At 33.4% G+C, this 27735-nt stretch overlaps 2 long non-coding RNA genes across 2 annotated transcripts in view; both read right to left on the bottom strand.

The window, feature by feature from the left end:
• Positions 1–27735, bottom strand: part of LOC138698172 (uncharacterized) — a 367249-nt gene that overhangs the window by 330016 nt on the left and 9498 nt on the right. The gene's annotated exons all lie outside the window — the stretch shown is intronic.
• On the bottom strand, positions 19755–27717 carry LOC138698168 (uncharacterized). Its single transcript, XR_011331748.1, has 2 exons — positions 25802–27717; positions 19755–25587 (listed from the first exon to the last, which is right to left on the bottom strand). It is a non-coding gene; the product is annotated as an uncharacterized lncRNA (long non-coding RNA).

Consider the following 27735-nt stretch of genomic DNA (forward strand, 5'->3'; position numbering starts at 1 on the left):
GTGACACATGTAAATGAACAACACATGTAATCATGCACCATTTAGAAAACACGTTAGAGAATTCGATGGCTTGGGAAAATAATTTTTATGCTTTGTATTGATTTGTAACTTCCCTTATTTCTTGAGAAATTACCCTCATTGCCTATGTGAAATGCCATTAATGAAAATATATCTCCGCGAGGTAATATCAGTATTTGGTTTACATTAGAGATGGGTGCGTTAGGGGTAAAATGGGAGGTAAATGGAGTTTGGCTTAAAAATCGATAATGTGTTAAATTGGAAAAATCATATTAAAGAAATTACCCCCAAACTAAATTCAGCTTGTTTTGCTATTAGATCTATGCAAAAGATAGTAAATATCAATACCTTAAAAACAATATACTTTGCATACTTCCACTCGGTAATGAGTTTTGGAATAATATTCTGGGGAAATTCCACAGATAGTAAGAATATATTTCTATTACAAAAAAGAGTAATTAGAACAATAGTATGTGCGAAATCTAGGGAGTCGTGTAGGACTATTTTCAAAAAACTACAAATAATGCCCATGGCTTGTCAGTATATCTTTTCATTAATAGTCTTCCTCGTATGTAATCGTGAAAACTTTGTAACTAATTCAACAGTTCATAGCATAAATACACGTCAAAAAAATGACTTTCATACTCCATCGGCAAGTCTATCGTGCTATCAGAAAGGAGTGCGTTATATGGCAGTAAAAATTTTTAATAGCCTCCCTATCGATATAAAAAATGAAACTCAAAACATAAAATTATTTAGGGCCAAATTAAAGAAGTACCTAATTTCTCACGCCTTCTATTCTGTAGGTGAATTCATGACATTCAATAACACTTCATGAAATTGATACTAAAACTATGTGTTGTACTAGTAGACTGTACTGTAAATCTCGTCTGTATATATTTCATCTAGACTGTGACTATAAATTAAGATTTTATAATAGTATTAAGTTTTTTGACTTGTTCCATATTCTAGCTGTAAGCATGTATGAATACCATGGAATGTTAATAAATACAATACAATACAAGATATACAATCTGCTACATATGCAGGGGCAAGAGCAGAGCAAGTTACCTTAGCAAGTGGCGAACTGGCGAATTAAAATCTTTCATCGTTTTTGCCTTTCTGTTCGCCTGAATAGCATCGTTAGTCAAATTTTATTTTTCAGAAAGTAAAGAACTAAAGGATAATAAGTTTAAGGAACGAGATATTTAATCAATGTAATCCATTCATTTATTGACACGTACAGCAGAGTCCTTATAGACCAGTTTCTGTCGAATGCTTTCCAATTCACTGCGGGCTAAAGCAAGGAGATACACTATCACCTTTACTTTTTAACTTCGCTCTGCAATATGCTATTAGGAAAGTTCAGGATAACAGAGGGTTTGGAATTGAAGGATTACATCAGCTTCTTGTCTATGCGGATGACGTGAATATGTTAGGAGAAAATTCACAAACGATTAGGGAAAACACGGGAATTTTATTTCAAACAAGTAAATCCCGAAAATACAAAGTATATGATTATGTCTTATGACCAGAATATTGCACGAAATGGAAATACAGTGTAAAAATTGCAAATTTATCCTTCGAAGAGATGGAAAAATTCAAATATCTTGGAGCAATAGTAACAAATATAAATCACACTCCGGAGGAAATTAAACCCAGAATAAATATGAGAAATGCCTGTTATTATTCGGTTGAGAAGCTTCTATCATCCAATCTGCTATCAAAAAATCTGAAAATCAGAATTTATAAAACAGTTATATTACCGGTTGTTCTTTATGATTGTAAAACTTGGACTCTCACTTTAAGAGAGGAACAGAGGTTAAGGGTGCTTGAGAATAAAGTGCTTAGGAAAATATTTGGGGCTAAAAGGGATGAAGTTATAGGGGAATGAAGAAAGTTACAGAACACAGAACTGCACGCATTGCAGTGGCGGCTCGTGCCTTTCTTGGATGGGTGTTCACAAAAAAAATATTGGTAATGAACACACTGATATAGGCTATTCTCGTATAGGTGAGTCACACGTCAGAGATAAACGAGTTCTAATATGCATGTACCAAATCTACGCATATACACCAAAATTAAAACCATTAAACAAGACTAGAGTAAAATTAATTCATAGGACTCACCTTCACTGCTGTTGTTGAAGATCTAGATTTATTTGTAGAGAAACTCCATTCGCCTAGTTTTGAGAGATGCAAATTTATCAATAACTCTAATGTTGTTAACAAGTTTTTTTTTTTTCCACGGCCAACATACCCAATGTACTTAATCGCTCTTATGTCATTGTGCTACGGAGGAATATTTTAATCCTCTCTTAATTTAACACCCTCACAACTTTACACACGTGTGTTACTTATTTTGCTGAACAAAAGACAACAGAACCAACCCCCGTGCGTATCGGTATTTTGAAAAGAAACAGTAAAGAGAGAAAACGAGGAAAGAGGGAGAAAGGAACAGGATGCCAGACCCAAGGGAGATGGAGCATCTCTCTTTCTCTGTCACTAGCACGTTAAGACTTGTGCGAGCCAGAGCTATTGTAACCATTGTACCAAACCAGAAAATATTCTCGCCTGAGGCCATTCCACCCTGCTACGGAAAAATTGTGCGAACTGCTGTGAATCTGTCCAATAGAGATTTAAAGACACACGACACGCGAACAGGACATTCTCTCGAGACGAAATATGTAGGAACGTCATTACACATTGGAAAGTAATAGATTTAATAATATTAATACAGTAATATGTACGATTATTGTTGGTTTTTAAGGTGTTCACGTGCTCCTGTGCTCATATAGAGGAACCGCCACTGACGCATTGTATTCTTCACCTGACAATTAGGAATATTAAATCTAGACGTTTGAGATGGGCAGGGCATGTAGCACGTATGGGTAAATCCAGAAATGCATATAGAGTGTTAGTTGGGAGGCCGGAGGGAAAAGACCTTTGGGGAGGCCGAGACATAGATGGGAGGATAATATTAAAATGGATTTGAGGAAGGTGGGTTATGATGGTAGAGACTGGATTAATCTTGCTCAGGGTAGGGACTGATGGCGGGCTTATGTGAGGGCGGCAGTGAACCTCCGGATTCCTTAAAAGCGAGTAAGTAAGTAATGTTTAAAAACGTCTTAAAATATTATTAGTTTATTGTTATAATTAATGGTAATAACAATTGTATGGTATTTAGTAGTAATCATCATAACATTAATAATAATCATACAATAACAATATACCGGACACAGGGGACACATTTGCCCTATCCTGGTTTACAAGAATCCGTTTTATTACCACGGGCAGTGAAACGAATACTCTTCTTTTATAACTATGTAAGTATATGTAAAATTCCTTAATAATTTGTCAAACAAAACGAATCATACGAGAGGCTCGGGTCAGGATTATCAAACGTCTGAGATTAACAAGAGCGGGTTGTGAGATTGTAAACTGCGCATCCTGCGCATGCGCGGCCATCTCATGCACTGCCAGTGATATCCTTACCGATATTTACTTCATGCGAATAAACGGAAGCTTTTTATTCGAATATTTACATGTGAATGTACAAATGTGCAACGTAAATATTGCGTACCTACCTCTAAAGACAATTAAACGGAAGCTTTTATTCGAATATTTACGTGTGAATATACAAATGTGCCACGTAAATATTGCGGATCCTTATCGGGATTCACTTTGTGCGAGAAAACGGAATTTTGCCATTCAAATTCTGTTTATGTACTTTTTTGTATATTTACATGTGAATATACAAAATAATGGGCCACGTAAATGTTGCGTACCTGCCTGTAAAGGCAATTATTTAACTGGTTCGAAAGTGAGTGTATTTTTATTCCCTAAGGATGAAGATTTACGCCGGAAGTACATCAGGGTGATACATCGGGATAATTTTGTCAGTCAATGTATTTTTATTCCCTAAGAATGAAGATTTACGCTGGAAATATATCAGGGGGATGGATCGGGATAATTTTGTCTCAAATAAATGTGAGGTAAGTATTTAGTAGAATTTGAATAAGAGGTTATGTAACATCAACTGATATGTAGCCTATGTTGTAAAACTTAACTTGAGAAACAAAAACTAATGAGTATTAATTTGTTTCGCAGGTATGCGAGTTACATTTTGAAACCCAGTATATTGAAAGAGAAGCATCAGTGTGTAATTCGAAGACTGGGAGATTATGAACAACAAATGTAACGTCCCCGTCTTAAGAAAGGTAAGTTGCAATTTGTAAAGAGAAATTAGTTAGGCTACATAAGCTGTAATAGCTTCCTATACACTAGTGCAATTTGTTAATACAGTACTGCAACTTGTTCACATCCTGAAAGACTCATAATTATTATTTTGCTCCAGGTTTGAGGTTATGACCTCAACACTAATAAGACACATTGTTTTCTTTTATTGTTTATTTTGCTTCCATTCTATAAAATATAATTAAATAAGAATTGCATAAAATCGTCACCATAATCTGAAATAGTTTACATACGTAAAATTTATTTCAGATACGTGCCTTCAAAACTTCCTGACTGTCCTTCATATCAAGTCTGAAGCCTCATCATCCAGGGAGAATCCTATTGATCGTAGGGAACGTCTACAATACAATCGCCTTAAAGGTTCGATGGAGGAGAGTTTATCTGTGTATAATAAACAAATGGAAATGATATTTAATTCTTTAGATGAACTTACTTCTAAATCGAAATTGGACAGTGATTGGGTACTTATGACGAAAAACACCTCTGTTTGCTTGTTGTTAATTTGTGAAGTTCCTTACCCAGAATACTGTAGCCCAGCGTTTCTCAAATTGTGTTCCCCGGAACCCCGGGGTTCCGTAAGCAACTCTTAGGGGTTCCGCACAATTCCTTATGTGAAATTATTTATTTTTTAATCTCTAAAATATAATGTTATAAAAACATGAAAAAGAATAAGAACAGAACTATAACTGTTTATTCAGCCATTCTATTGACAATAATCAGACAATAATGGGTACCGTTTACGGCAAACTAATCATTAATGCACATTGTTGAAATAATAATAATAATAATAATAATAATAATAATAATAATAATAATAATAATAATAATAATAATAATAGGTGCGCTTGAAATAACTTAAGTGTCTGCAGCTAACACATTTTTCAACAATAATGCACGGGTGTAAATTGTATATGAAGTTAATTGAAAGTTCTGTGAAGGATATTTTGCAGAGTTGTTTTGACGTTCCTTCAAGAAAGCACAGGAAATTTCTTTTGGAGAAGAAATAACATTATTTTGAAGTTCAAGGTTAGTTATGTGTTAATTTTGTGTCTCAACGTTTATTTAATAATATTCGAAAAAAGCTAATGTTTTAAAGAAAAATTGTGCGAGTTTTGTCATCCCTTCTTCAGAATTGTGTAAATATAGGGCAAGACCGAATATTGTGCGCTACATCATCCTATTTTTAATACAGAGTGATACCGATCCTAACTGTACTTTTTTTAATACAGAGTAACACTGAATCATGGATCGGTGACTTAAAACAGGATCATTAAAACAATCAACATCCAAGTGTGCCACTATAACTTCAACTATCCCTAAACAAGTATGTGGGTCTGATGAAGGCGAAATGGAAACACCAGGTTTACAAAATAACTTCTCGTCACCTGAAAATGTGAAGGTGCCAATATCAAAAACATAACATGAACCTGTAATTAAAAAACGTAAACATAATGTGAGCTACTTAGCCTTGGACTTCATGGATGCTAAAAATTGCCCTCAGTGTGTAATATGTGGCAGGATTTACCTAATAATTCGATGGCACCTTGAAAATTACGTCGCCATTTTGAAACAAACCATACTCAGTTACACGACAAGAATATTGATTTCTTTTATAGAAAACGTCGTGAGTTACTAAATTCACAAAATTTCATAGCTCAGTCATCTTATAGTACAAATGAAAAAGCAACAGAGGTATCTTTCATTGCAAGCTACAGAGTGGCTCAGGCAGGTGAGTCCCACAAAATAGCCGAAAAATTAATAAAACCCTGCGCGATTGACATGGTTAAGTGGAGAAGGAGGCTAAACAATTATCTTCCGTTCCGCTTTCAAATGACACCGTGGCTCATCGCATTCAAGATATGGCAGCTTACGTCAAGGAAGAATAAAACCGTCGGCTGAGATCATGTTAATTTGCACTAGAGATAGATGAGTCAAGTGTTGTAGCAGATCTGGCAGTTGTTCTAGTGTTTGTCCGTTAACATTATTAAGGTGCTATTGAAGAAGATATGCTAATACGTAAACCACTGCCAGCTAATGCAACAGGATCTGAAATTTTCAGACTTGTTAGTGAGTACTTTGAAGAAAATCATATACCCTGGGACAATTGTGTTCATGTCTGCACGGATGGTGCAAAGGCAATGGTTGGGAAAACAGTTGGTGCAGTATCATGCAAAAAGTCAGTTGCAAAAAATTGCAAAATCAGTCCTTGTATTTTGCACCGTCAAGCTTTGGCCATATAAAAAATTCCAGTGTCCCTCAAAAATGTTCTTAATGAAGCAGTAAAAATCGTTAATTTTATCAAGTCCAGAAAACTAAATTCAAGGCTCTTCAAAATAATTTGTGACGACATGGGAAGCCTTCATAAATCTCTGCTTCTCTATACAGAAGTGAGATAAGTTTCTCGTGGAAAAACTGTAAGTAGACTCTTCGAACTTAAAGGCTGAGGTGATGGCTTTCTTCATTGATCACCATTTCGAGTTGGACGATCATTTGAGTGACAATCAATGGCTCTTGAGATTTGCCTATTTAGCAGAATTTTTGTGCTAATATATTCAATGCAGAAAATAAAATCATGGCTTTCAAGAAAAAATTGCAGCTCTGGATGAGAAGTCTAGCCGGCCGTGAATTTGAGAGCTTCTCTGGTTTGAAAGATTTCCGTGAGGAGAACGAAGAAACTCTCCGAGAACTTGATGAAATCAATGAAGAATTTGTAAAGCATTTGGAGAATATGCGCCACACTGTAGAGCGGTACTTTCCAGAACAGGAAAGTGAAAACAATTCTCAAAACTTGTAAATCAAAAATCCACATGATATCAAAGAAAAAAACCTTCTTCTCTTGCTTCTGAAGGATATCAAGCATTACCACAGTCTAATATATACAGTCGCGCAACTTCAAAACTTTTTCGCCAACATTCACGACACTAGCGCTCAAGCGGCAGGCAAGGCACTGGTATTAGGGTTGATACAGCCAGCACGTGCTTTAAAGGTATGCGAGATGTTATAATAACGTTTTAATCATGCGTCGGAATAAAGGTAATGTGTGCAATGACGTAAATTGCATTAACAACATGTTTAAATCTCCGAATATGTCGTTCTTCAGATTCCCTAAAGATCAAGAGAAAATCATAACTCAGTCATAACCTATAATCCACGCTGTAGGTAGCCTACGTATTGTGTTTTATAAAACATTTATTAGTTATCAGTTACCTATTTGTATGTCAGGAAGGAGAGTTTAAATAAAAACAAAGTAAATACCTGTTACAATATATTAGTGTTTTGCAGAGATCATATGTAAATGTGTACCGATTTTGGATAATGTATCTACAGTTTTTAATGCAAGTAATTCCATAATTTTTGTATTCGTGTTTTTTTCTTTATATTTTTCAAAAGTTGAATGTTATATTGCATTCAAGTAGGGCTATGATGTTAATTTTTTCAAGAATCCATGGCGTATTATAATCCTTTTGCAAAATATTCACTTCTTGAATAAATCCAGACTGTGTCGATAAATTTCTGATGTGTTGGTGTAGACACAGTCTAAGATACAGTCACGCAACTCATACGTATAAAATATGCCAACATTTGACAGCTGGCGCGACAGTAGCCCTCTAGCGGCAGGCAAGTTAAAAGTGTGCACACGACATATGATAACACATCAGAAGACGGGTTTTGCGTAATTTATTTTATATTTTTATGCTATACAATAAGTGTATATGGTTCTTATTAATTCTACTTTAGAATCCTGGAAGAATTTCACACGCAGTTAATCTACAAGTTTCAAAAGCTGGGAATAAACGTAATTCTTTCTGCTCCTTACAACTGAATCATGGCCCTGATCTCGTATCATGGTTTGAAATGATATAATTGTTCGTTGCGTGGGCGGTTAATTCAATTCATTCCTAAATATATTTATGAATCATTGGAACTTTGTATTTCCTGTGAGAAGAGTAAAAATTACGTAGCAGCTTCAAAATTGTAGGGAATATCTCGTAGGGTACATCGCGTGGTAAACTCCTCTCCCTATTTCCTGAGAAATTAACGATTTTGCATACCGCAAATTGGGGTAACTCGGCCGCTGAGGTAAACTTGAAAATAAAGAAAAGGGGAGGATTTAAACATTAATATGAAATTCATTATTTTTCCATTTCTTAACAACCGGTATTTCCTTTATTATTTTGAGTCACAAATAGTGCTGATGTTATGGTTTAAATTTTTATGGCAAGTTTACCGCATTTTACATTACATTTCCAGTTTTCACACATAATGCCCAATTTTAACATATCCTACCTATAAATACGTAATTTACATGCACTTACTGTTAATATGACGTAGGTGAGAACAAATAAATGAACATACAATTTTGTTGAAAAAATTGTAACTTCAATTAACTCAGAAAATGTAGGCCTAATTTTATTTTCAGAGCAGAAGTGGTGTAAGTCAAAAATGGGTAATGAGGGGTTAAAATAAACATTCTGTAAAATACATCGCAAAGCGGCAGTTAATATTGAATGTATTTAAACTATTAATAGTCAGTGAATAGCACGAAAGATATATTAATTGCTACTTTGCGCTGTATTTTACAGAATTTTTACTTTAAACCTCATTACCTGATTTTGACTTACACCACTTCTGCACTGAACGGCTCAAATAATCACTGGGAATGTAAAATCAACACCAATAACAGTCATGCAAATTATTACAGAAAAGATTGCTTTTTATATTAAATTTAAAAAGGCTCTTTTATTTCTTGAAAACTTAATACGTCTGCCACATGAATCTACACGAACACATCAGAAATTTATCGACACAGTTTGGATTTATTCAAGGAGTGAATATTTTGCAAAGGGATTACTATAATCCATGAATTCTTGCAAAATTAACACCATGATACCTACTTGAATGCTATATAACATTCAACTTTTGAAAATATAAAGAAAAAAACACGAATACAAAAATTATGGAATTACTTGCATTAAAAACTGTAGATATATTACCCAAAATCGGAATGGTTACACATTTACACATATGATCTCTGCAAAAAAATAATATACTGTAACAGGTATTTACTTTGTTTTTATTTAAACTGTCCTTCCTGACATACAAATAGGTAACTGATAAGTAATAAAATAATGTTTTATAGAACACAATACGTAGGCTACCTACAACGTGGATTATTGGTTATGACTGAGTTATGGTTTTCTCTTGGTCTTTAGGGAATCTGAAAAAAGACAAATTCGGAGATTTAAACTTGTTGTTACTGCAATTTTCGTCATTGCACACATTGCCTTTATTCCGACGCATGATTAAAACGTTATTATAACAGCTTGCATCCCTTTAAAGCATGTGCTGGCTGTATCAATCCTATGACCAGTGCCTTGCCTGCCGCTTGGGCGCTAGTGTCGCGAATGTTGGCAAAAAAAAGTGTTGAAGTTGCGCGACTGTATCTATTAGACTGTGGGTGTAGATTCATGTGGCAGACGTATTAAGCTCTCAAGAAATAAAAGAGCCTTTTTAAATTTAATATAAAAAGCAATCTTTTCTGTAATAATTTGCGTGACTGTTATAGGTGTTGATTTTACATTACCAGTGATTATTTGAGCCGTTCAGAGTAGAAGTGGTATAAGTCAAAATTAGGTAATGAGGTTTAAAGTAAAAATTCTGCAAAATACAGCGCAAAGTAGCAATTAATATATCCTTCGTGCTATTCACTGACTACTAATAGTTTAAATGAATTCAATATTAACTGCTACTTTGCGCTGTATTTTACAGAATGTTTACTTTAACCCTCATTACCCATTTTTGACTTACACCACTTCTGTTCTGAAAATAAAATTAGGCCTACATTTTCTGAGTTAATTGAAGTTAATTGTGCATTCATTTGTTCTCACATACGTCATAATAACAGTAAGTGCATGTAAATTACGTATTATATAGGTAGGATAAGTTAAAATTAAGCTTATGTGTGAAAACTGGAAATGTAATGTAAAATGCGGTAAACTTTCCATAAACTTTTAAACCATAATATCAGCACTATTAGCGACTCAAAATATTAATTTTAAAAAATTGGATAATAATGAACTTTATAAATCAATGTCTGTCAAATTAAGGTTTAAATCTTCCCCCTTTTTGATTGTTAAGTTTACTCCAGCGGCCGAGTTTACCCCAGTTTGCGGTATGGAAAATAGTTAATTTCTCAGGAAATAGGGAGAGGAGTTCACCACGCGATGTACCCTACGAGATATGCCCTACAATTTTGACTCTTCTCACAGGAAATATAGAGTTCCAATGGTTTATAAATATATTTAGGAATGAACTGAATTAACCGTCCATGTACAAACAATTATATTATTTCAAACCATGATACGTGATCAAGGCCATGATTCAGTTGTAAGGAGCAGAAAGAATTACGTTTATTCCCAGCTTCTGAAAATTGTAGATTAACTGCGTGTGAAATTCTTCCAGGATTCTAAAGTAGAATTAGTAAGAATCATATACACTTATTGTATAGCATAAAAATATAAAATAAATTACGCAAAATCCGTTTTCTGATGTGTTATCATATGTCGTGTGCATACTTTTAACTTGCCTGCCGCTAGAGGGCTACTGTCGCGACAGCTGTCAAATGTTGGCATATTTTATACGTATGAGTTGCGTGACTGTATCTATTAGACTGTGGCATTACTGGAAGTGACGTCTGATTCATCCCTGCAACCTCGGTGTAAGAATCTCTCTGAGGTGGATTTTTGACGAGACGATAAAAGTCACCCTCGGCTCCCTTTATTATGCATGCGCTATCGGTGAAGAAATTCCGCTTCCGGTGCGATGCTGAGCCCCGTTGTAAGCATAAAAATGTTTTATTTACCGCAATCCAGATATTCAGTGTGTTCCATTAATTACATTACATCCTCAACATGTAATTTCGCACCACTATTCAAGCAACAAACACTTATTTTGCACTTATTTAATGCTAACGTATTATTGTTTTTATCATTATCTTAAATGAATAATGTCTCCATGTATCGTCTCTTATTTTCTCAAAGATAATTTCTGTAAATATTCCTCATAATTTATATATTATTTTCTGTTAATGTATTGTGCTCTATTTTTGCCCTGTAAATATCTTACATTTGTAACATTGCATCTTATAGTCGTTATTTATTATCCTTATATTTTGCCATAACCTAAATCAGTGGTTTCCAAATATGGTGTGTGATGAACCCTTTGAAGCTTACATTTCATTTTGGTGGACCTCCAGTGTTTTCTGTAATAATCTGGTAATCATTTTGTACTCATTAAACATTTGCATAATGTAGTGAATTAACTACCCTTAATAAGTTGGTAGCTATATTAAATATCGGTTTTAAGTTTTGAATATAATATACAAATACAAGGTTATTTTATGTTTTATCATATCTTTACTGTCAAAAATAAAACCATACGGTTTCCAGTGGGATGTTTCTTTGGTGTTAAAATTAACATTACAAAGACTGGGACTTTCAAACTACCTAGTACGACCAGCACCGGTCATTTTGACATGCACGTTTTATCCTAAATTTCTGTCTCATTAGCAGCTTTCATTTGAAATATCGTCTTATTACAGACTTAGTGGGTATAATTAAAGAGTTGCGAGTTAATAATTTCAGGACAAAATTTGAGACCACAATACACTCTTCTTCTAAGAAGAAATTGTTATGTGTAGATGAAGAAAATTTGTTTTATTAACTGTGTATAAGTACTAGCATATTAATTCTGCCATTTCTCAAATGCAGTTCTGTTCTTAACATCATGTTCACTCAATTTTACATTAAATATTTTTTACATATATATTTTGTGTTTTCTGAATTTATCTATAGTCTATTGATTATTATAATCACATCTTGCACACACACATGTACATGATTCTACACTTTGCACACACATACATGATTCTTTCAGAATTTGTTATACTTTGCGCAGACATGTGATGTCTTATTTCTGCTGTGACACCCTCCAATCTGACAGGTCTTTCTCTCTGGTTTCCTGGACACTGCTGGAATATATAATCTCGCGAGATATAATTAAAATCACCAGTCTCATTTTCATCTTCGTCACAAACACCAACTGGATATTCTCTTTCCTAATCTATTTCTGACAGTGTTTCTAAATAATGCAGAATTCTTCATCCCTCATAATCTTTCATAACAGAAGTTCATCGCTCAAACCCTTTCGTGCCATGTTTGCAAAATAACTACAGTATATGGCAAATAGAAATCTTGAGATAGACTAATGAAATACTTCACACAGTTGCCAAAAGAATTGCCGCTGTTATCCAGAATATATTGACTATATTGTAATGTCATAGGAAAGCGGTTATAAACTCCCTATTGTCGTTCTTATGTTTTGAGTATCAACCAGTCTACATAAAGGGAATATTTTCGGTAATATGAAAGACTTGCCACATACATTCAGTAAGCTTGTTACATGGGGACAATGTAGGCCTATTGAGTTCATTATTAGGAGGCGTAAGACGATCATAAAACAGCAATATTTGTAGTTTGCTGCTGCATGAAAATAAGACAGTACAGACCAGTAAAAATGACCTATGTTCGTCCTTCTAGGTAACTGTACTTTTATCCCCATAAATAATGATAGGGACTTGACATTTTCAGAGGATCTAAAAAGAGTAAATTCAATAAATGTTCTGAAGGACTAGCTTGATGAGCAAATACACAGAGGAGGTACAAATTAATTAAATATCGAAATGAGCCAAATGATCGGTTGGTTCTTCTAGTGTTAAACAAGTTTTTTTTATACTTATAAAATTATTAGTGGAATGGTTGAAGTCGCTTTGCGAAGTCTGGCTGAATTGTAGGTACTCTAAAGCTGCAGTTTGTTTACGGCGATCATTGCTTGGAGTTGCTGGCAGTTAAAATGAATGAGCACTGTTTCTTTACAGTGATGATTGTTGGACGCGGTGCAGATCACTGGAGGTTGCTTCTGAAGCAAATTCAGGACGCATATCACTCCATACATCGCTCATTTGCGATAAGAGTGACACAACTTAAAAAAGTGTTAATTTTACAGGAGAAGCATTTCAAAATTTTCATATTCTTAAAAATCAAATTGTAGGCACACGCTTTTTCCAAACGGAATGCAATTTGGACATGTATTATATTTCTAGTCTTGTAGCGTATAGTACCATAATTATTAATTAATTTCAATAATTTCAACAATTATTTTAAGTTGTGTCGTTCTTTTTTTAAATAAATATATGTCTGTTTTTAGTTATGACAGTAAGAATATTTACCTGACGTACAATAATTGTACAATTATTGCAGTTGTACAATAACTGCACAATTATTGTGTTTGTAGAAAAGCAATTTTTCGATAAAGTAATGCAAGGGAATAATTTATTGGCATGTCATTATACAATAATATTATAAGGATGCTCTGTGACATTAATTAATAAATTTAAATTTTAACAAAGATGTTTTATTGACAAACGAATGTAATAACTTTTTATGAAAATTATACTTTATAATTAACCGTATAACTTAATGACTATGAATTATGTTAGAAAAAATAATATAATAGCAACAACCTAGATTGAGAAAGCATTATAAAAGATCAGAAATTCTTTACACAAAATCATTTTAGAAATAAATTGCCCAGTAAACATAAACTACAGCACAACACTTTCAATACAGTTCACAACACTTCTCTACACTTTCAGAGATTCAAAGAATTCTTTATAGAAGCTTGGAATGTGATTCAGTTTAATGAGATCTAGTAAATCTGCTTCTTTTCTCTCACTTATACCTATTTTTTTCATTATAAACTTGTGGCAATTCTGGAGTCTCGGTTTTGGTTTCAGTTCTTGAAGAACTTTTTTTAGTTATACTGCTTGAAATTCTTCGTCGAAATAGAATGTTTTGTAGAAAAATGACAATGGATGACTTTGATGCACTGTCAAAACCTTTACTTCGTTCATTTTCCTTGTGCTCCTGAAGTAATTTGCGTTCTTGTAATTTGTTCCTAGATTCTTGATATTGAAAAAGTCCTTATGGGATATTTCCTTGGTTTTGTAGGTCCGTCCTATTTTCTTTGCAGCTTTAACAATAGAGACAAAATGATGTGGAGTGTAAATCGGACCACTTTTGGACACGCGTTTTACTTCACTCTCAATAATTGAAAGGGCACTATCATCTTCATCCTGAGTGTGTCCAGTTATCAAGAATTTATGGATAATGGATTTCAGATTTGGGAATTTGGATACAGTGAACACGTACAGATGGATCATGAACCTTAGAACAGAAGTCCTCAGCAATGATCAGTATAGAAAATTATGTTTATGACTTCAGCCGACATTTTCTGTTTTTCTTCCAAGAAGTTAAGTACACAGATACCTATTTCATTGACATCTCTTTCTGCTTCTCCCACATGCCAAATGAAACAGGTGACATCAGTTGTTTTCAAGTTAAAAATGTTAAATTAAAAACATTCTATTTAGAATCTGTATCAGCATCATTTACACTAGCATGCTTACTTTATGTAAATAACAGGGTAGATCATTATTCATGTTACATATTTTAAACTTATTTCATTTACAGGGACACTGTTATTTCTTTTAAATTTTTAATCAAGGCGTTAATACTATTCATCTTGATAAACTTTTCGGTATATTATTGAACAAACATTCGAGTTGTGTTTGAGTAACCGGCTGCCAGACATCATTGTCTAAAAATGTTTGTTTTGACAGCTTTAGAATTACATGGGAACGTAATTGACTCATTTCTGTGTAAAAAAAATTACTAACCATATTCAAAATAAAGGTAAAACGTTATTATACTTTTCAAATAGACAGACATAACATTAAATAATTATTAAATTAAAATAGTTTTAATCATAAATACCGTCACAGTATTAAATGTAAGCTTACTGATGATAAGGGAAGTTAAGTAAGTATTTGTTACTTTTCTAAAATAATGACACAACGCAGAATAATTCTTTGCCGCTGAAAAAAAAAATTATTCAATGAAAAGACGCAACGCAAATTCTATCACTCTTCATGAAAAGATTTAAACCTTTCAGTTTAAATGCTTCGTAACAACTAAAATTAAGTCTTTGTTGTTGTAATGATTTTGTTAGATTAAAACAATTTAATAAAGACACATCTGCCATCTGGGGGAAAAATAATGTAATCATGTATTTGTCGTTATTCACGATGAAAATATACTACTTTTGGAGTTCATTTTTGTAAAAATCTCAAAAATGAAAAATTTTGAGTTGTGCCTCTCTTGTCGCAAATGAGCGACATGTTCAATAATCGATTTTTAGAGAAGCCCATGTAGAAATATTTAATCGAGTTAAAGTAGCAAAACAAATGAGAATTGACAGCGATTTACACTGATAAAGAAACCACTTCCTGACAATCATCACCAGCATTTATAATCGCCGGCGATGTGCGTCCGGTGATGATCACCATAAACAAACCGTAGCTTAAGTTGCAAATCTACCTTAAGATTATGTTTACTTCTATACTCGTATTTGTTCTTCAAGAAGACCAGAGCAGAAAATGTACTCTCACTGAAATATACTGATGCAAATGGCATTAAGTGTAGTACTGCAATCCAGAAAACATTGAGATATACTGGTGAGTCATGGAACCAAGATTGCAACAGAGATGTTTTAGGAAACACAATTTTTAACCACGATATCAGTAGATAATTCTAATAATTTTAAGAGACCCTTTTCTTTGGTCAAACTATTAATTGTTTGTCATCGGGAATGAATTTTTCATACAATTGTCTTTATTAGATAATATTTCCGTAATTTTAATGTCAATCAATGAGGATACTTTTATGCTTCCAAACATATTGGACGAAAGTCACGGAGTGGAACATTAATCGAATTCCCGATTGATAACTCAGCAAGACAAGTTTAATTTCTTTATTGTTGCTTTAGTCTTATCCTGAATGCTGAACACAGTTGGATCCTGGAGATTAAAATAAAGAAAAATAATAATAATAATATCGGATATGTAAGCAAGAGTTTCAAGCCAAGGGAAGTCCTTGGACAAACTCATTCCTGTTAAAATCTCAGAAGTGTGAGATAAAAAATATTTCAGCCAGCTGATATGTCACAGAATGCGATGAAGTTAAATTTAGTTAAAATAACGTTTGAAAACATACATTGGTTCCACACACCCAGGTGGGCAACCACTTGCTTAGGTAATTTGTCAACTATGAATGCCATAAATTGTGTATTAAGTTATACATCAATATTGTATAGCATTGTTACATGTTTTAATAATTTTTGTCCTGTAAACATCTTACAGATTATTGTAATACAGTTTCTTGATGGTTTCTTGTCCATTTTGTTACTCAACTGTGGAATAATAAATAATAATGAATATAGGTCTATGCCGGTAATAATAAAAAAAATATATATTTTCTTTTTTCCGAGATGTTCCAGTCGAACCAAACCACTACTCTCTATAGAGTTCAAATAATAATCTTTGGCCTATATCCTACTTCATCTTTCAAACAAATTAATTCAATTTTTAGCTATACTAGTGCTGAAGTAGTTCCCTGCTTATATACATGTTGCATATACGAATCTGTGACAGGTTAGATTTGGTTAGTTTAGGCTTTTGTTATGCCATGCATATATTTGTCTATGATGCATATACGATCAACTGTATCTACATAAAAAGAATCCGTTATAAATTCAACAATTTTCACTTCCGAAATCACCAGAACTACCTCAGCGCTAGTTTCGCCGCTTTATTAACATAGGAATATCTCTTCGAATTGTTAACAAGGTTGAGATCACTCTTAATTTTACTGGATGTGATGCCCCTGGTTTTATAAATTTGCACACAAAGCGTCTTGCAGCCCCTCTGAAGTTGGCACCTACATTTGGTGATATTTATTTGCATATCACGACATTCATAAGTTGGTTTACAGTTGAAATATCCAGAACTACCTCAGCGCTAGTTCTTGCCGCCCCTCTGAAGTTGTAGATGGAATATTGTGTTGGCCAAGTTTAATATCAATACTACCACCAGAAATTAACTCTTAATACATATAGCCTATCAAGACTTACGAGGAAATATTCTGGAATACAATTATACAAAAATAAGGTTTGACTTGGATAACAGGAGCTGGAGTAATAATTGCGAAATCTACCAATGCACTATTATTATAATTACATAACTTGTATCACCGAAATGTAAATAATATATGATTGTGACGAAGGTGAATCTAGCATGCGGTGAATAAAACAATTTTTATGCTTACAACGGGGCCCAGCATCACACCAGAAGTGGAAATACTACACCGATGGCGCATGCGCAAAAAGAGAGTCGAGGGTGACTTCTATCGTCTTGTGGATTTTTGGCACAGCCTGAGAAGAGAGTACCCAGTTTTATCAAAGAAAGCTATCACAATTATACTTCCTGTTGTAAGTACTTATCTATGTGAAACTGGGCTTTCATTGTATACGTCTATCAAAACTAAATACCGAAACATACTGGATGCAGAACCGGACATGAGACTTTAGCTTTCCAACATTAAACACGGTATTAAAGAAATATGCAGGCGTAAATAACAAAAACACACGTCCCTCTGATCTATTTCAAATAGGTGTCTTTTTCTGAAAAAAAATTAAGGACCTGAATTTTAGTGTGAACTTAAAAACAGTGTAAACAATGCAAGTGAACTTAATTTAATTTATACTTGTTATATAATTACTGACAAAAAACATGTTTAATGTTAGTGGTAAAACTAAGTCAGGATTACTAATCTTTGTAATAACAGCAAATATAGTTCAACAATATAATTTATAATTTTTAAATATGTATAATTTGTGATATCAATAAAAATGTGTAATGTTAGTGATAAAAATTCATTTCGTAATTATATATATATCACTAATATTCCGCTGGGTTCCACAGTTCTATTTTAGCTTTAAAAGGGTTCTGCAGAAAGAAAAGTTTGAGAAACGCTGCTGTAGCCTATTATGTAGTTATAAATAGTGATTAGTTGTAGTGCATGTGAAAGATACACAAGTAAGAAGGATAGACAACGCAACTCTTCCAGTCATGGTAAGTGACATATGTAAGTTAAACACTATAGTGAATGAAATTAGTGTTAGATTTAAAAATTGAGAATATGCAGTTACTGACAAACTGGAATTGATTCAACACTTGCTAAACAGCTTGTGTATCGATCTGCCAGGAAAAGAGCTAATTAGTTTGCTATTTTTATAGTTCAACAAGTTTCTCTGTTAAATTGTAAGAAGTCAGCATGAGATATTCATGGACGTTAATGGTTTTCTGGTCACTGGTACAATCTGTATCAATAGGCTACATTGTTACATATACATAAGAAGCAATACTGGTCTAGTGTTGTCTTTTGAAATTACATTAAGTAGGGTCTGCAACAATTTTTCCACAGATACAATAATATATCAACAGTCTTCAAATTTCTTAAATTATTTGCCCAAGAAAGTATAATTTCTAAAAGACGAAGATAAAATTGTCTTACTGCTCGTGGATGAAGTCCATTTAAAAGCCCAGTTTGATTACAAGAGTGGGAATATAATAGTTGATCAGGCAGAAGAAAATTCACAGTTTTTATGGCACAAAGTTTGGACACAAGTTATTTAGATGTAGCACATATCTTGCGTGATGCAACCATAAAAGCCGAACATTTGTATTTGTTTGGAAGCGGTATTATTTTAAAGCTGGAGGAGATAGGTTTCCACGTTTTTGACATTGTCTCAGTTAACAATGCTATAAACAGAAATACTGTTTCATTATTTAGTAATGCCCCAATAGCAATCTCACAGAGTGATCCCTGTACTTTATTTTTGACAGTGTAGGCCTACTTATTTTAAAGTAAGTTATGTCAGAAATAACTGGCTGAACCAAACAGATCAAGTTATTAGATTTAAATGTTACTGTGATGGTAAGGAGAGGCTTCTTTTGCTTCATGCCCTAGAGGACAATTTATTGAAATATGGTAAAACTCTGACGTGTTAAATTGTTAGTCGTTATTCAACAGTGTTTTCCATTAAATCATTAAAATTTGCATAATACTAAAATGTTACAGTTGGCTATTAAAACACTTAAAAAGTTAAAAGTTTCAGTGCTTTAAGTACTGTCCTATCCTCAGTAGCTATTGAGTCAGCCAGCTAAAAACACGTACCAGGAACCAATACACTAAATTCTCAGAATATTACAGAATTTAAGACTAGCTTTTCTGTGTGGTTGAGCAAGGGAATGACAGGTTTCAGTATGCAGGCAGTCGTCATTCTAACACACAACAGTTGTCTTGCTTGACTTATTTTCATTGGATCAACATAATGCATTGGAACTATTTTTTAACTTGTTGGGTGCAAACAGATGACCTGGAAGACAGATTTGGTAACTACCATCAAATGAGTGCTGGGAATTACCACATATCTGTCAGACAGGTTTATGAAACAGAAGCAAAATTAAGAGTACAAATTTATTTGCAGTTAATTATGAGATCGAACAAAGTAGGAAATATCTTAATTTCACACAATGAAATCTATGTAGGCCTAAATGATTCAATGTGAAAGGTGGTAAATGATGTACCTCATGAATTTAATGTTACTGTAATGGAGGATGACATAAATGATTTAGATGAGAGTACTTTTCCTGTATTGAGTCATTCCATGCCAAATCACTCAGCCCACAACCTTACATCCTCTGATCTTCATCAAATTTGACATATTTGCAGACCTTGTTAAAGTAAATATTCATATAAAATTTTAGGTTCATATCTTATATAAGGAATACGGGATTTCAAAGAATTTAAAAAGTAAAGGATTTTCTAGCATATGACTCTATTTATTGGTATAACTCAAATAATAGGCCTAATTAATTTAGACTTGGGAAAGGCCTTAATCGAAAGCTAATGAAAAAACCTTTCAAATGATATATATAACACAAATATATTTGTAACCCAGGGGCGTATACTGGTTAAAGGGTTTGGGCTACCGCTGACCCTATTATTACACAAAATATATCTAACAATTACTTTAATTTTAATTACTATGGTAAAACTAATAATATAAAATTATTACATTATGTTATATTATAAACTTTTTCTTTTGTAATTTCCTTGGGCTACCGCCGGTAGCCCCGGTAGCCCGCAAAATACGCCCCTGTTGTAACTTTTTAGTTTGCAAGGTCATGTAATTTGACCTTTCAACTTGAATAACGCAAAATATGTCATCTCAAAAAATTCTGAAAAAAATTACACAGAAATTAGCAATGTTAACTTCATAATTACCCATAATATCAAACTGGGACGCTAACATGTGATCATGAAATAAAATTTCATACAGTGAAATATACATCATAAAGCAATGTAAAAGTGAATCGGTCAAAGCTAAAAGGCATTATGTCAGTTTTTTACAAGTTTTCAGGAGAAGGAAAAAATGTATCTTCAAAAGATTTTTTGTACACATTTTTCACTCATTCAGTATTGTAGAGTACTGATAGACACGACGTTTTCATGGATAAATATTTGGATTTGTTTAATCATTTAAAAATAATTGTTATATAAAACTGACATAATGCCTTTTAGCACGGAAATTTATTTCCAGTAATGCAATCAGTTTGAAATCTTATATACCTTTATTTGTATTCACCGAAATTTGGTTATAGAATATTAAACAGCGTTAAGTAGTAGTCTGCTGTGTTTATTCAGTAGTAATACAAAACATAATAATTCAATTTTTAAACTATAGGTATTCAAAATTAATAACAAATACCCGCAAGATGATGATAATAGATTTACCTGTATAAAAAGTCAAGTCGTTATTTAATATATATATATATATATATATATATACATACATATATATTAAAAAAATTAGCAAAAAAAACTGTTCAAATACATTATGTTATATATCTATTCATTACTGATTTGTTATCATCTCCTCCCCTGGCAGTAGTATCTCCTGCAGGCTATTTCAGAATTTTTTTTTTTTAAGTCAGTGCCTTAGGTTTCACACATTTAACTAATATTTTAATATCCTGTATCTTTTTTTAATTGGTTCGTACTTTTCCATCATAATATGTTTTATCTTGAATCTTAGTGCAAAGAATGTTTAACTCTGACTTTTTCAGAGAGTGTGTCTGTTTCATTGAAGAAACATTGTAAAATCTGAAATATACAGAATGTTAAAAAAAAGTATCCAATATTTTAGATGGTGATAGTATGCATCAAAACAAGAAAACAATGTCTAATAGACATGAGTCCTACAACACATACTTTCGGAGCTCTGTGCACTTGCTCATCGGAGGTGCTCAATGTGACGTCCATTTATGGCAATGCATTTCTCTGCCCTACAATACTGCAGACTACCAGATAATCATACCGTAGTTGACACCTGGAATGGAATAATGATAGGTCGCAAGTAATACTGAAAACAAAAGTCTGGTTGCAGATTTGAGCGGGATTCATCAGAGATGGTGTTGTGAATTTTCATAATCAGCATGTGTGGGCAGATGAAAAACCCCATGCTGTTGAAGAAACAAGGCATCAGCACCAATTCTCAATCACCGTATGGGCAGGCGTTCTTAGTGACAGATTAATAGGGCCACACATGCTACCACAGAGATTAACTGGGGATAGTTATCAGGACTTTCTTGTTAACATATTAAGACAAATTCAAATGGTGAGTGATTCCTTACGCCGAAGGGCAGAGGAATGCATTGCCATGAATGGACGTCATACTGAACAGCTCTGTTGGGATTCTTATCATTAGGGATTATACTGGACACCAAAGTGACATGGTAATACTTTATATGTTAAACTTTCAAGATTCATTTATTTATTAAGTCATTTAAAACCTCTTATTCCCAAACATATCTTCAAAACTCATATTATGCACTTCTTCTCTATGGTGTAATATCTTATGCATTCGTATAGCAGTGCTATGTATCTGAGGTGGAAAATTTCAAATACCTGGGAACAACAGTAACAAATATAAATGATACTCGGGAGGAAATTAAACACAGAATAAATATGGGAAACGCCTGTTATTATTCGGTTGAGAAGCTTTTATCATCCAGTCTGCTGCCAAAAAATCTGAAAGTTAGAATTTATAAAACAGTTATATTACCGGTTGTTCTTTATGGTTGTGAAACTTGGACTCTCACTTTGAAAAAGGAACATAGGTTAATGGTGTTTGAGAATAAGGTGCTTAGGAAAATATTTGGGGCTAAGAGGGATGAAGTTACAGGAGAATGGAGAAAGTTACAAAACAGAGAATGCACGCTTTGTACTCTTCACCTGACATAATTAGGAACGTTAAATCCATACGTTTGAGATGGGCAGGGCATGTAGCACGTATGGGCGAATCCTGAAATGCATATAGAGTGTTGGTTGGGAGGCCGAGACGTAGATGGGAAGATAATATTAAAATGGATTTGAGGGACGTGGATATGATGATAGAGACTGGATTAATCTTGCTCAGGATAGGGACCAATGGCGGGCTTATGTGAGGGCGGCAATGAACCTCCGGGTTCCTTAAAAGCCAGTAAGTAAGTAACTTAAGTGCTATGTATCCAAATTTCTCATTCTCAAAAAAAGAAGGTATACAGACTTTCCTTATGATAAACATTATAGATCTTTATTCATCAGAGAAAAAATTTTAACTGTCGTAAATCTTTGCATACTATCCTGTTTATTAGGTGTTGACAAAACTTCAACAATTATATTAATAGATCTAAATTTCACAGTTACAGCACGAAATATAATTATCTTTCTGAACCAAATATTAGACTGAACAAATCAAACAACTGTTTTAGCTCCATAGCAGTTGCTACAATCAATAAATTGTCACAACAGATACATAGGCCTATACAGACGTGGACAAATTATTAACAAAATTGACGATTTTTATGATAATTCTGTTTACAAAATTTGACTTTTCAATTTAGACTACAGTTGACAATTTTGCATATTTCCATCATTACAATAGACAGAAATATGCAAAAACGTCAACTGTAGTTTAAATTGAAGAGTCAAGATTTGTAAAAATATATAATAAAAATCTTCAATTTTGCTAACAATTTGTAAATTAGCAAAAATGTCAACTGCATTGAAGAGTCAAATTTTGTAAAAATATAAAACAAAAATCTTCAGTTTTGCTAATAATTTGGAAATATCCAAAATGTCAACTGTAGTCCAAATTGAAGAATCGAATTTTGTAAAAATATACAATAAAAACCTTCAGTTTTGCTAATAATTTATAAATATCCGAAAATATCAAATGTAGTCCAAATTGAGGAGTTAAATTTTGAAAAATATACAATACAAATCTTCAATTTTGCTAATAATTTGGAAATACACAAAAATGTCAACTGTAGTCTAAATTGAAGAATCATATTTTGTAAAAATATATAATAAAAATCTTCAATTTTGCTAATAATTTGTCCACGTCTGTATTGTACATTTTAACACATTTAAAATCATCTTGCAACATTTGGTAATAGAAACCCACTTTTATCATATTAAGGATTTTTTTGAGCGCCACAAAGGTGTGAGGCTGTCAAAATAGAGGGGTAAAACGGCACATTAGAGAAGAGCAGCACTATAGAACAGTGGAGTTAAGCATGTTGTTAACGCCTTGACAGCAGTTTTCAGTTTGGTTTTGATAGCTCACCTGTATTGTTAAGAATTATGTTTGGCATTACAGATATACACAAAACTTCAAAATTTTAAGACCCATATATTCAAGAAACAGGTTTATGGCTTCATTCATCAGACATACTAGGAGCATGTCCTGATGGACTTAATGATGTTGAGGGGGAAAAACATGTACACTTGAAGTAAAATGCCCCTAAATTCACTACAAATACATTAAACAATATTATAATTAATTAATAAAACACATTACGCACTTAAACTTCTTCCTACGACTGTTTTTGTGAACATTATATATTGGTCGAAACAACATAGCCTAAAAGAAACTGAAATCTTGGAAAGTTAGAACTCGATAAAAAAAAATTCAGGCACCATACAAAAATTGTTTGGTGCCATGGCAACCTGACGCCAGATATTTGTCTACACCTGGATGTGTTGTTTCTAGTGAAATGAAACGTGTAGCTTCTTTCCTAATTTGGTTTTTCTTTCACAGATCCTTATTTGGAAAACTACAATGACTTGAAAATTTGTTCACCACATTTTTTTCTGTTAAGGGTATTAATGTAAGTCTATTCACATTATTACTTCTTATGTTCGTGCAACCATGGCACGAATTTATGAATGAGAAATGACTGCAATATTTGCATGTTTTTTTTTCCCATGAAGAGTCCTTCTCAACGAAATACGCAACAGGCTGCTGTGCAGCCCATACTGCCAAATATCCTACATCACAACCTGTCATATACAACTGACTTTGGATTTGATGATAGTAATCATGGTCCATATTAAAAAAAAACATCATCATCATCCACAAACAATATTCAGTGCCTGAGTCAATGTTGTATTTTTGTATTTATAGCGGCATTTTATTTCACGTGTACATGTTTTTCCCTCAATATCATTAAGTCCATCAAGACTTGCTCCTAGTACGCCTGTTGAATGAAGCCATAAACCTGTTGCTTGAATCTGTGACTTTAATAACCCTGAGACTTCTAACACTGCTACTGCTTCATGCTGTTTTCCTCACTACACAGCTTTTACACTTGACATATCATAACCAACAAGTTTTTTAAAGACAAATGGGGGAAATCTATCCTTCTGACAGGATTTGAGTAAGATACAAAGTTACTTGCAGTAAATCTACACTTTCTTTGAGTTCTGTCCATCTAGTATTTACTGTCTGCCCCTTAGTCTCATCAGCAGAGTAATTGCTGCATCTGACAAGGTGCAGTGTTGCTTTAAGAAAGCCCCTTTATCTTTTGCACTATTGTAGTTCTCAGAAAAGATAACTTTTTCCATACATGGTGCTAGAAATGGTTCCAGGTACACAATATTCTAAACCTAATAACTAAGTAAACCCAACTGTATGATGATATTTCAATGAAGAAAACACTAGGCCTATCTTTTATGTCCATTGCAGGCTTCTTATTCAAAGGATTGTATTCCTTTTCTGCTGGGAACAATTGTTCAGTAGTCTTAATTTCACTATCTTCCTTCTGCTTTCTCACACTCCAGCTGCACGACTAGTCAGTCACCGACACATTGTGATGTGCGTGTATAAGCAGCGCTGCCATAAGACATCCAAATGCTCCTCAAGGATAGAAACTTGCAGCACCACCGATATTACCATCTTCCATCGTTAACTATTAAAAAATCAGAAAATCTCAAATTAATAGGCCTATTCACAGTAGTACTACGCATGTTGAACTAACTTCAAACATGAAGTATCAATTTACACAGTAATTTACACCAACCTGAAATTCATGTTTTATTTTTCATACTAGTTTTAATATTATATACGTATCTTACATTATTTATACATATCATATGCTTTAATTACCAGCTACTCATACTTACCTCACAATTAGTTGGGACCAAATTATCCCGATGCATCGTCATGCTATATTTCCGGCGTAAATCTTCTTCTTAAGGAATATAAATACACTGACTTTCGAACCAGTTAAATAATTGCCTTTAGAGGTAGGTAGCAATATTCGTGTGACATATTTCCGTTTAATTGTCTTTAGAGGCAGGTACGCAATATTTTCGTTGCACATTTGTATGTAAATTTTTGAATAACAAGCTTCCGTGTACTCGCACGAAGTAAATACCGATAAGGATCTGACTGGCAGTGCATGAGATGGCCGCGCGTGCGCAGCATGAGCAGTTAACAATCTCACAACCTGCTCTTGGTAATCTCAGACGCTTGATGATCCTGACCCGAGCCTGTCGTCATTTTCTTCGCTCTTGTCGTTCAAATGATCTCTGATTAATATGATATTAATCTGTATAATTACCCGTGGTTATCAATATATCCGAATATTAATCGATTTAATATTATTTAGGCGTATTAAATTAATTATTGTAGATATTGGCAAATTGATCAGTTGTGTATTTATTCGTCATATGTTATGTGATCACAAGAACCAATCACAACACAACGAATTTATACTATCTTTGGGATGAGAAACGGGTTTAATTTTGTACGTATTTAACTTATATTAACATTGAACTTAGCAGCTGATATTTCCTATATATCTTATTTCATTACGTGAATGCATAGAATATCTTCTACTGATAAATCAAAATGTTCTCTTCTTTCGTCCTCGTTGCTCCGATATGAACACTTGATTCTTTGATAATACCACAGTCTACTATATACAGTCGCGAAGCTTGAGGTGTTTTTTTTGCAAATCTTGTGATAAAGCGCTCCAAGCGGTTAGTAACTAGAAACAATAGACTGTCCATGTTCGACTTTGGACTGTGTCGTATTTCTATCGAGTGCTAGCTCGTTGCGTATTTCACATTGATGCTTGTGAAATGTTCGTTATTGGTTATAATGAAAATGTTAATGACTAAAATATAATAATTGGAATAATAATATGGGACAAGGAGGAGACGTTTGCAGTGCTATACATTGTAGCAACATTAAGAGAAAGAGGCCAGCGTTATCCTTTTTCCGGTTTCCGAAAGATTCAGAAAGATTCCTGGGTTTCCACAAGAATGCTGTGCAAAAACAAAACTGTTAATTTGAAGTTTTTTGTGACTATTAGAATACATTATGTTCTTAAATTTCACAATGAAATGTTTCAGTCTAACCGAAAGGACATTAGATGCCGGTTAAAGTTCTGTCACTTAGGCTGCTAGATTTCCAGAGAAATAAAGGTTAGGTCTACTTTTTTTTTCAGAGAATATATTTTTAATTGTAGCTAGTAATTTTGTTATTATTCTTATGTGTTATTTTACTAAAGACGTAGAAAAATTAAGTTTGTTTTAATGAGATTTATTGATCACATTTTATTTTCAATTCTGGTGGGATTATTATTGCTTAGGCCTTCTTTTTTCTTCAAAGGGTATGTTTTTAATTATAGCTGTTAATTTTGTTGTTATTTTTATTTGTTGCTTTACTAGAGACGTAGAAAAAGTCTGTTACAATAAAATCTATTGATCACGTTTTATTTCCAATTCTGCTGTGATTATTATTGCTTAACCTCATCCCACATTGTTAACTACGTAAGCCTACACTACAAGTACCGGTACACGTAAGTTACTCCATTAATCATATTTCCATTATTATTGTTGTAAAGAGAAATGCAAATTAATATTTATTGGTTTCATAGTTGATTATCGCTATAATCTTGAATGAGTGAAGCTATTATAGTAAATTTCAGTTCGTTTTGCACAAACAAAAATTATATTAACTTAAGCCTGGGTCAGACCAGGGGGGTTTAACTCAAATGATAGATATTGGATGCTCATAGATGTTCCATAGTTTGCCGCATGTGGTCAGG

Source organism: Periplaneta americana, chromosome 4 (assembly GCF_040183065.1).
Source record: "Periplaneta americana isolate PAMFEO1 chromosome 4, P.americana_PAMFEO1_priV1, whole genome shotgun sequence".
Taxonomy (NCBI): domain Eukaryota; kingdom Metazoa; phylum Arthropoda; class Insecta; order Blattodea; family Blattidae; genus Periplaneta; species Periplaneta americana.